We start from the raw sequence: 10268 nt of genomic DNA, 5'->3' as shown, positions 1-10268 counted from the left end.
CAGAGGTCTTGTGTCTCCTGTACAATTGATCAAGTGATTGGCTAACTCTTAACTAGAGTCTTTTGGGGACGATTCCTCATGTGACAAAATGAGGAACAAATGTGATACCTTATGTCTGTGCTGGAGACTGGAGACAAAGTCGCTCTTGGGTAGCAGTGAAGAAAAAGGATAAAAAGTTAGCTGAATCTCTTTGTAAACTGCCAAGCTTAAAGACTCAGGCTACAACTTGAGATGGGTTTTCTGTTAACCCAGCACATGATTTATTTACTGTAAACAATTCTGAAGCATGGGAAATGGTTTCAAGAGAACTGAACATGAGTTTTCTGGACAAATTGAAAAACCTTTTTGTAATGAAAGACCTGTGGATTGAAATTGTTGAAGGAGATTTTATTTCCAATTTAGGTATCTGGCTTGACAGGATCAGTTGACCTTTTCCGCAGTCCATTCCAAAAACATGAACCACTAAGCATATATACATTAATCAAGGCTTATGTGCTTAGTGGCTCATAAGACTGTAAAAGAAACATTTTTTTTTCCTTTTTGGATCCTGAAGCACAGAAAGCAGGCAAAGTGTGGTTTTGTCTCACCAGCCAACAGCTTTCTGTGTCCGAGTAATAGTTATCGTGAATTGGGTATAGCAAAACTGGGTAGCATCATTCTGTCTGTACAGGTCCAGGTGTCTACAGAAATATGACATATTGATCCATCATATAGTTCTTGAAGAAAGCATTGAGAACAGAAATGAAAGCTGTAGAATGTGGCACATGATTGAGGAAATGAAAGTTCAAATATCCTTGATGCCCTGCTTTCTTTAAAAAATGTCATCTGATAAAAGGACATAAAGGATGTTCTAAAAAAGTCAAGTATCACTTTTTTACAATTACGCACCCAAGTTGTGTAACTGGAGGAATAATGAATTTAACCAGTGGGCTAAATGACTAAATCAAGGAAATGAACATGGACATTTTGAAAGTGATCCGCTCAGTGACAAGCAGATTAAGAATGAGACATCGCTTCCTGTGGCACTGAAACTTGCAGTAAAGGAGTTTTTCCACAAGATACTAGGATTGCAGTCAGAAAATGATACAGTTGATTGTTAATACTGTTTGTCAGAGAATGAAACATTCATTCTTAGTCTATGCTGATGAAAGTAAGATAAAGCAATTTGCAGTTTATTATGATGGTGGTGGTGCTTTGTGTTTTTTGGTTTGTTTTGTTTGGGTTTTTTTGTTTTTTCTGGTTTGTTTTTGTTTGTTTGATTTTTTTTTAGTAAAAAGAAAATATCTTAATCCAGCAAGACTTTTTTTTTTTTTTTTTTTAATAAGAACTACAGAGGTCTGATAGTCAATCTAAATATCTAAATATCCATTATAAGAAGGCAGACACAGTGGTTTCTGAAACAGTTGATTAAAAATTTTAACATCTCTTCTGTTGGTACGACAGTCTCCTTTCTACATAGCTGAAGTATATATAAACAGGAATGTGGCTGAATATATTTCAGTATGAATCGTTTACTGTCATTATTAGGTAAAGTAGAATTTTTATTCTTCCCCTCTTTTTTCCTCTCTATTTTAAGTGCTTTCCTCTCCAGTTATTTTGTACTATATCTTGCACATAAAAACATCAACAGAAAAACTCCCAGAGCCATGTACTTGTGCACAATCTGTTCAGTGGAATAATAATTCTGTTCCTTCAATTTTCTTATCCTGCACTGCTTCATTTCTTCAAGGAAGTTTGTTCCCTAGCTCTAAAGAGAGGTTGGGAATGTATAGATAAAGCAACTTTGATGCTTGGACCTTTCTGCTTTGTCTTTAAGTAACTACTCCCTTAGAATTTTGAAAAGATTGCAGCTCAGTCTTGTTCTTAGTTTGTTTTTCTGCCTGGAAGTTCCTGCTTCTAGGTCTCACTCAGCAAAGTTATCGCAAAGAGAGGGAAGCACATTTTCTCTCAGTGATGTGCTGCCAAAATTGCTGGAGGAAATTTCCTCAAAACTTGTTTTTGTGATTCATGTGATATTTCTAAGGTACTCTTTTCTTCCATTTCCAGAGTCAACTACACACAACCAGTGTTATATACTTTGCATTATCCTGCCTAATTATTAGCAAGTGCATGTTGGTTTCTTTCTGCCTGTGGCTTTTCTAGCTGGACATTCCATGGGAGCTTTTTAGTTGTTTGGTTTGTTGTTTTTTTTCCCCAGCATTGGTAGCAGCCATAGGTAATTGTCTGACTGCATCTCCTGGCAGCAACATCTTGAAAACTGCTGAGCATTGTGAGGCGGTCAGTTATGTGAGCATGAATTTCTTCTTGGAAGTGTGCTGCATAGTTACGGACTGAGTGGATTTTATTTTATTTTTTTTAATAAATAATTTTTATTTATTTAAAATTAATTAAAAATAAATTTAAAAATATTTTATTTTCTTCCTGAGGTGAACCGGTCTTTCCTGACCTTTGGAGAACTGCTCTAGTCTAGGAACCAGATTCTCCATGGCTGGTATGCGTGGTGGGATGGGAAATAGCAGCAAAGGGGGGTGAGGGAGAGGGTGCCATAGAAATACTTGGATTAACAAGGCTGAGACCTGAGCTTGTCTTTTTAATCCTCCTTGGCTAGTCTGTCTTCTTACTGATGTATGTACGAAGGCAATTTGGTGCAAGACCTGCAGCTTAGAGGAATTACGAACCGATTTGTGAAAGGCATGGACAGGCCAAAACTAAGTGACTGGCAGGTAATCCCGAGTTTTCTTCCCAGCAAGCTCCCGAGGCTCCGAGCTGAGGACAACACACCAAAATTTGTCGGTGATGTACTTATCTGTATGGTTCAGTATATGTGATACATTTACTGGAATTTAAAGGAACAGAACTCCCTTTGTGTGTCAAATACAAGGCGTTTAGGACCTCAGGTCTACTCTAGGACTACTCTAGGAAAAATGGACCACTCCAGGAAAAATGCCTTGTAAAGTGTACACTGGCAGATGAACGTGGCTCTGAAAAAGTACCCAAACTGAAATTAAATGGAAGAGCTTGAGCTCCTCTGGCAGTGGGATGGAGCACAACCCCATGTAAGTACTGCCGTTTTGGACCTCTGTAAGACAGGCGGGTACTAACTGAGGATCAGTTCTGACTTCAGCTCCTTTGGTGATGCCAGCTGTTGCACAAATGCTAAAGCCCCGTGTAAGTATGGGGCAAAAAAGTCATAGATTCAGGTTTGAATTAAGGCTGTAATGGGATTTTAGCTGAATATAAAGATGAAGTCAAGTATTTGTACAGGAAGCTGGCCATTTACCTTCCCATGTTTATCCCTCATTACTGCCTGGTTGTATGCAGCAGACGTTGAGTTGGCAAACCATAGTTTTTCAGAAATTTTAAGTGAACTTACTTTGGCACTAAAATACCATATTGCTTCATTTTGCACGCTTGAGTTGTACAATTCCTGGCGGTAAAAATTGCACTTTGGGGTTTTTGTATTCATTCTACTTAAGACGCAGAAATCATAAGTGGTTATGTCTCTCCTGGCAAACTATAAGCCGAATGCCTGAATTTCCCCTTTCTCATACACCAACAGAAGGTCTCCACTGACCTCCTATTAATAGGATTCCCTTGATGTAAAAGTGGTGTGAAGGTGGATTGAATCTCAAGTGTCTTTGCAAGTTGAACTGAGATTCATCAGACTTGCATCTAATGAAGTACAATAATTATGTATATGTTTGGCAACATTTGTCTCCTGGTTAATATTTTTATGTTCAGATATTTTATTACTTACAGATGTTTTCTTACTGCTTATTTAGCAGATTTCCATTTTTAAGCAATTTCATGTAATTTTGCAAATATTTAGTAAACATTACGATACTGGGATTTTTCAAATGGTCCAAAATGGACTAGCTCGCTTAAGTTAAAATCTTATTGCACTGTAAAGTCTACTATTTCTTGTTTTTAATTAAAATAACATTCTTCAATTTAATGCAATTATGTATTTTCTTGTAGATACATAACACAGAAACAGTGCTGGTAAGTTCTTCGCTTACATTACAGTTTACAAAGTTATTCCTAATACCTGAGGGTAAATATTTTAGCCTTGTGTTCAGAAAAATGAAATAGTAATCAGTAAATCTTATCCAAACATTTAGATTTGTCCGTTGTAATACCCTACAAAGTTTTACTAATGTCAGTGTATAAATGCAGGTTGCTAATTTATTAAGAACTGTGGCAGCCAGGTTCTTTAGGTGGTGCTTTCTGTCAAGAAACTTATATTCTGTCTATTTGAATGATTAAACTAGCACTAAACCCACATCTTTCTCTATCAAGCCTTTCAGGTTGACTGCATTTGGGATTCATTCCCAACCCTACCTTTTTTTTTTTTTCACTTGAACATTCAAATGTCAGATAGAAAGAAAATAATTCACAGCTGTCTTGGGGCTTGATTCACCCGCCTCTGACATCAATTTTATGCCAGCATAACTCCATCAAAAAACCATGATATTACTCTGGTGCTATACTGGTTTAATAGAGTAGCAAATCGGGCCTTAGAGGGGCTTCTTGGTTACTTCTAATTTTCTGATTAAAGCAGAGTTATTGAAACTCATAAAATCCATGTAACATTGTTGCTCCACTGTGGGCTATCTGCATCAGAAACCTCACATCATTCTAGGGCTTAAGGAAGGTCCCAGCTGGCCTCAGCTCAGTGAAGGTACCTTCAGTCAAATGCTTCAGCCGGATTTTTAATTTTTGAGTTGCATATTATTTTAACTATGTTCCATAGCCTTGCAAAGACAGCGGTTCCAAATATTCCATGGATTTCGGATTCTTAGGCAAAGGTACCATGTCCAAATTCATGCTTCTCTTCCTAACCTCATCCTTCCTCTCCATGCAGCCAACAATACAGCAGATTGCTACCTAAAATATTTTCAGGATCAACTCTTTGGGCAGGAGAATGCATTATTCACCATCTATGGCCTGTCACTGGTAGTGTGGTTGTGTTGCCATAGTCTAAGGGCTTCCCCAGAGGAGTACTGGCATTCATTGGAACAAATTGGAACATCTGGAAGAAAAGAAAAAGGATATTTTTTTTTTTAATGGCACTGCTGCTATTCAGATTCTGCCCCTGAAATAGAAAAAATAAAATAAAAATCTCCCAAACTCTACTACCCTAAGCAGAACTTCCCTCTGTTAATGCATCACCTGCAGGGGTAGTCAGTCGTGCGGCATGAGCAGCGCCAGCCAGCTGACATTCCCTCCCCAGCGTGGGGCTGCAGGAGGGCATCCTGCTCTTCCCAAGCCCGGCTGAGTGCACGTAGGGCACTGGCTTTATCATCTGGGGGAATCAATGTAGCATGCACATTGCCACCATTAAGTAGTTCAGGATCATGACTCAGAAACTCCATAATAAGTTACACTGTTCAAAAATCATGCAACTGTTAAGAATTTTTTTTTTTTTTGGGGGGGGGGGGAGGGGGAATTTAGTTTGCCCCTTTGCTGTGCTATTCTAGTCTTTGTTTTATTTTTTATTTTTTTCCTCTGCAGTCCCAAGAGTTAGAAATTTATTATTTATAAATAAATGAAAACTGAGTTTCCCACATCATATACAATTCTGAAAGCTGGACCTTAACACCACCGCCGAGATACTGGGAGACTCTAGGCTGGACCAGAAAAATTGGCAGCTCTCTGACATGTTCATCTGGATTGTTTATGTTTTCCCCACTGGGAGCAAGAGCTTTCTTTGAAGGCATTGCATCACTTCTCTCCGGGAGGAACATTTGGTGATGGGCAGCTTCTTGCAAAACTAGCCGGAGAGTTTTCAACAATACGTAGCAGGGCTAAGCTTTCCAACACCGCATCCAAACCTCCTGTACGGCAAGGAAAGAAAAGAATGGATGTAAACAGAAGTGGAAAAACAATGAGAAGAATGATTGCACAAACTCTTTTCATGTCTTGAAAAAGGTCCAGTCAGGTCTGGTCTGACTCACTGTTCTTGTTTGTAATCGTGTGCGTGGCATTTGACAGAAGGAAGGGGGCTGAGGGCTCAGTTCTGTATGCGGGCAATCTGAGAAATGCTAATGACTTCAATTTCTATAGATTAGTGTAGTGAGAATAGAAATTGTTCTGTAGCCTTTGCCTGCAGGGGCATAGAGGTTGTCCGCTTCAGGAAAGTCAACCCAAAGTAACTCCTGAAGTGTGCAGTGTTTTTAGGATCAATCTTCTTATGCATAACTAAAATGGGTTTTCATTTGATTCTGCTTTATTCAATACATTCAGTCCAAGGGATAATCAGAGAGGTCTTGTATTTCCTAAGAGTCTAAAACCTAGAAGTGCGGAGACCTAGGAGATACTGAAAAAAAAAACGGTTTATGGGGTAAAAGAAAAAGAAGAAAGGAAAAAAGCTTATTTAATTTCAGAATAGTTCCTGGTATGCTTAGAGCGCTGAATGAAGATTTATGTTGGTCCCACTTGATCCAAACGAGTTGCCTCTCCTTAATAACAAAGCTTTCTTTGAGAATGTTTAATGCATATTGCTGCTGCCAGATACAACCTCCTACTTTTTCTGAGTTTTGAAATAGACTGGGCAATTCCTAAGCTTTCTTTGGCATGTGAAGATAATTCATGTGTTGGACTACAAACTGACTGCTCACCCAAAAGTGCAGGAGGCCCGGATGATATAGATTAGAAATAAACAAAAGGAACTGGAAAATTCTGTAGACGTAACATTTTAATAACATTGCTTCTGCATTGTAGGATGGAAAATATCTTGTGAAAAGGAATAGCCTGTGGAGGATTCTCTGCCCTCGACTATAAAAAGGTTAGTTTTCTTGTCCCCTTACACGTGTAGGCAGAAGATAACATAGAAAATGCTAATCCTAGTTGTAGCCTGCTGGGAGGGAATGAAAAAAGTGATACTTTAGTAATAAATCTGGGTAGTATACTCAAAGAGCAGTGGCACAGCAATGGCAGCAAATGCACAGGAGAGAGTGTTCAAGCTGCACTCTATCACACAGAAGCATCTCCAGAAAAAAACACACTCTGTCAGTTTGTTCCAAAACTCAGCATTCCTGCTGGAGTGTCAGGGGCTGCAGTGCCCCAGAAATACCCTTTAAAATCCCCAGACATAATTGCTGACCCTTGAAAACGTCATGCCAGCACTGATGTGAATGGAGGAGATTCCAGCAATATGCCTGTTTCCATGGAGTACGCCAAAGAACAATGGAACAGAAGACAAAACTTGGATGAAGATACCCCCAGGAAAGGTTTGTTTTTGTTTGAAAACTAAGACAAAATGTACATAAATGAATAAACTGAAACGGCTGTAAATAGCCTATGAAAACATGCTATAATAAAATTGTTTAGAATTCTTCTTCATTATCCCACTTCACATTTGAGAGGATGACTGAAAAGGAAGATCCCATGTTTTTTTAAGAAATCCACAGGCATTACAGCAAATGAGCGTGTTTTCCAGTTCAAATATTTTGAGTATTTTTTAATGTTTGTGCAGGCTCAAGATTTCTGAGCCCATATAATAATCTGTAAAAAATCCCACCATTTCTTGCTTTGCTGAGACTCACCACATGGCATACAGTTGAAAACACTTTGCTGTGGCATGTTTATTACATTGCAGAGTAGGCAGTACCTCTAGCCATATGTGGTTCCTTACAGCAACTGGGATGGGAGCAGATAAAATATGTCCTGCTTTCCCAAAGCAAATTGCATGGCTCTGTGGCTACCTGAAAGGAAAGACCACTTCCAGTTTAGCCACACAAACGTAATCTGCGTGTATTCTTAAATTTATGAGTGGCTACATTACTGTGCAATTAGCTTGGATTACCCGAATGTTGGATAAGAAGGGGAAAAAAAGCTTTACTTCTCATTATTTTTTCCCTCTGAGCATATGTCTCCTTTACTCAGAGTTTCCTATACCTGATTCTTCAGTGTCTGTGACCACCAACAGAGTTTCCCCCACCCCTAGCAGTCTGGTTTAAATGCGTGTGCTGTATATTCTCGTGGTCCAGAGGGTTCTGGTAAAGACATTTATCTGTTGAATGACGTGCAGACTGCCAGATTCAACAGATGACAGCTTAAGCACAGCACTAGTGACCACCAATGGTGTGGGTTTTATTTCGGGTTCCTGCTCTTACTTTAAAAAAAATAAAATGTTGTTGTTATTGACTTTTTTCTCCCCACTTTTGCAAGCTGTTTCTTGTGAGCTCGTGAATCTTTCTGCTCTGTCCCATATTAAGGGCTGATCTTGATTCCACGTGCACTAATTTCGTGCTGCTCCTCCTCTTGCCTTCAGCAGTTGCTTGCGGTTTGTGCTCACATGAAATCAAAAGCAGGAGTTTGGGAGCAGATGTGAATAAACAGGCATGGGCACAAACACATGCCTTCTTGCTCCCTCCCTCTTGCTCACCTCCTGGCCATTTGCTAACCTCTGTTGCATTTAAGACACAGGGCTGTTCAGAAAACACACTGATCATGACTCCCTGGTTTTCTCATCCTTTCTACAGGTGGAGATTTGCGGAAGGGGAAGGCAGACGCAGCAGGGGGACGCAGAAGAGGTAGGCTGGAAGGGCAGCCCTGGGTCACCCAGCCCGGACCCTCGGTAGCAGCAGCAGCCACGTCACGTAGGTGCAGTTGGTGAGTGTAACAAGCTGATAACTGCTTGGCAGCATCGTTCTCAGAAGAGTGCTGTCCTGTCCTGATGAAGTTGAATGCAGTCCAAGTTAACCTCTTTAGGGGTGGCACACTGTTCACGTGGGATGGCTTTGGAGACCCAGGAAATTAAAAAGTCAGGCGGATGCAAATGCGCATAGCGCAAATGCATCCTGCCACAATACTGCGTATCACCACAACAGTTCTTAACAGGGATTTTCTTAGCAAACAACATATGCAAAGATAATAACCTCCCTGCTGATACTGGCAGATATCCTCCTCCTTTCTGATGGACTCGGTTTCATTCACATGCACAACAGGGGGGGAAAGGATTATTTTAGCATACTTATTTTCTTTCCTGGTTCACATCATTCACTGAGTATGTACAAATAAGAGGGATGCCAAAATTGTTTACAAGAAGATCAGAGATTACTTGAGCCAAAAGTGTCAGTCCAAGTGCCCTCAAACTTTAGGGATTTCCTGATGTGGCTATGACTCCAAAAGCTGTGACTCAGCCCCATCTCTGCACTGCAGTGAACGTCAAAATTAATATTAAGGACAAAAGCCCATCCTAAGTTGTACTACGAGTTCCTGCTGAGCGCAGACATGAGGAACCACCCCGACTCCGTCAGCATAAAACTTTCAAGACACAGGTAATGTACGTCACAAATTTGAGCTGAGAATTTCACTTTTAAGTGTTTTTCCTTTGAAAATCTTACTAAGCTTCTATCTCCTTCCCCTCCCAGACCCTTCACCACCCACAAGCCAGTCACTTTGGTGGTCTTCAGAGGTCATCTGTTAGTCTTAGTATCATTCTAAAAGCGTAAGTGCTAAGCCAAAAAAATAACTTTAAACAGGTACTTAATATCAAAGATACAATTAACGTAATTAGAATGTAATTAGAATATAATTAGAAAGAATATTGACATCTATGTGTTTACTTCCCACTAGACACCTGAATCTTGACTACATATATAATAACAAAGAGATGCCTCCATAGAGATATGGAAATCTGACGTCTGAGGGAGGGAGCTCTGCCATAAAGCAATCAACAGGAGGTAGGTACATCATCAGCTCTGACACACCGGCGTGATCTAGGGATGCTTCTGTAAAACACTCAAGCCAGTGTCATCATCCAACATGAAGCGATGGATCAGGGAATATTGCAAAGACATTTCTAGTACTTCATGTTTCCCTTTTTGGTTTTTGTTTGTTTGGCTTTTTTTTTTTTTTTTTTTTTTTCCCTCAGATTATATGTTATATGTTGATTGAAACCACTGAGTAGATAGATGAGTGGTAAGGAAGAATTTTCAAATCAATCGAAGTAAAAGAAAAGGTTTTGGTGATTTCTTATTATAGTTATCCTCAGTTGCATAATGTTGTATTTTTTTAAAGTATTCTTGAGACTAATACTTTCCTGCTCATGGAGCTGAGACCTTCACCTATGCCCTTATCATCTCTGGCTTCGATGATGGTCACATTTTCTTCTCTTATCTAACGCTCATTCAAATACAGCTGCCATAGATGATCTTCCTTCCTTGCCACTACAGTTAGGATTACCCCTCCACTGAATCATCATTTGCAGTGCTAAAGGAGCTTGCTTCTTGTCCTCAGCTTCAAAAGATGAACTCACCTTC

The 10268-nt window shown here is 39.6% G+C and overlaps 1 long non-coding RNA gene across 2 annotated transcripts; it reads left to right on the top strand.

The window, feature by feature from the left end:
- Window positions 1-5467: 5467 nt before the first annotated feature.
- On the top strand, window positions 5468-9855 carry LOC114016599 (uncharacterized). Of its 2 annotated transcripts, none has more exons than XR_003561130.2 (4): window positions 5468-5941; window positions 6724-6787; window positions 8487-8616; window positions 9583-9855. It is a non-coding gene; the product is annotated as an uncharacterized LOC114016599 (long non-coding RNA). The 2 variants fall into 2 exon arrangements; XR_008734024.1 differs by lacking the exon at window positions 9583-9855 and adding an exon at window positions 9166-9552.
- The last annotated feature ends 413 nt before the right edge of the window (window positions 9856-10268 follow it).

This window comes from Falco cherrug, chromosome 1 (genome assembly GCF_023634085.1).
Source record: "Falco cherrug isolate bFalChe1 chromosome 1, bFalChe1.pri, whole genome shotgun sequence".
Classification (NCBI taxonomy): domain Eukaryota; kingdom Metazoa; phylum Chordata; class Aves; order Falconiformes; family Falconidae; genus Falco; species Falco cherrug.
The sequence above is the reverse complement of the archived record's forward strand: the minus strand, read 5'-3'. Positions and strand labels throughout refer to the sequence as shown.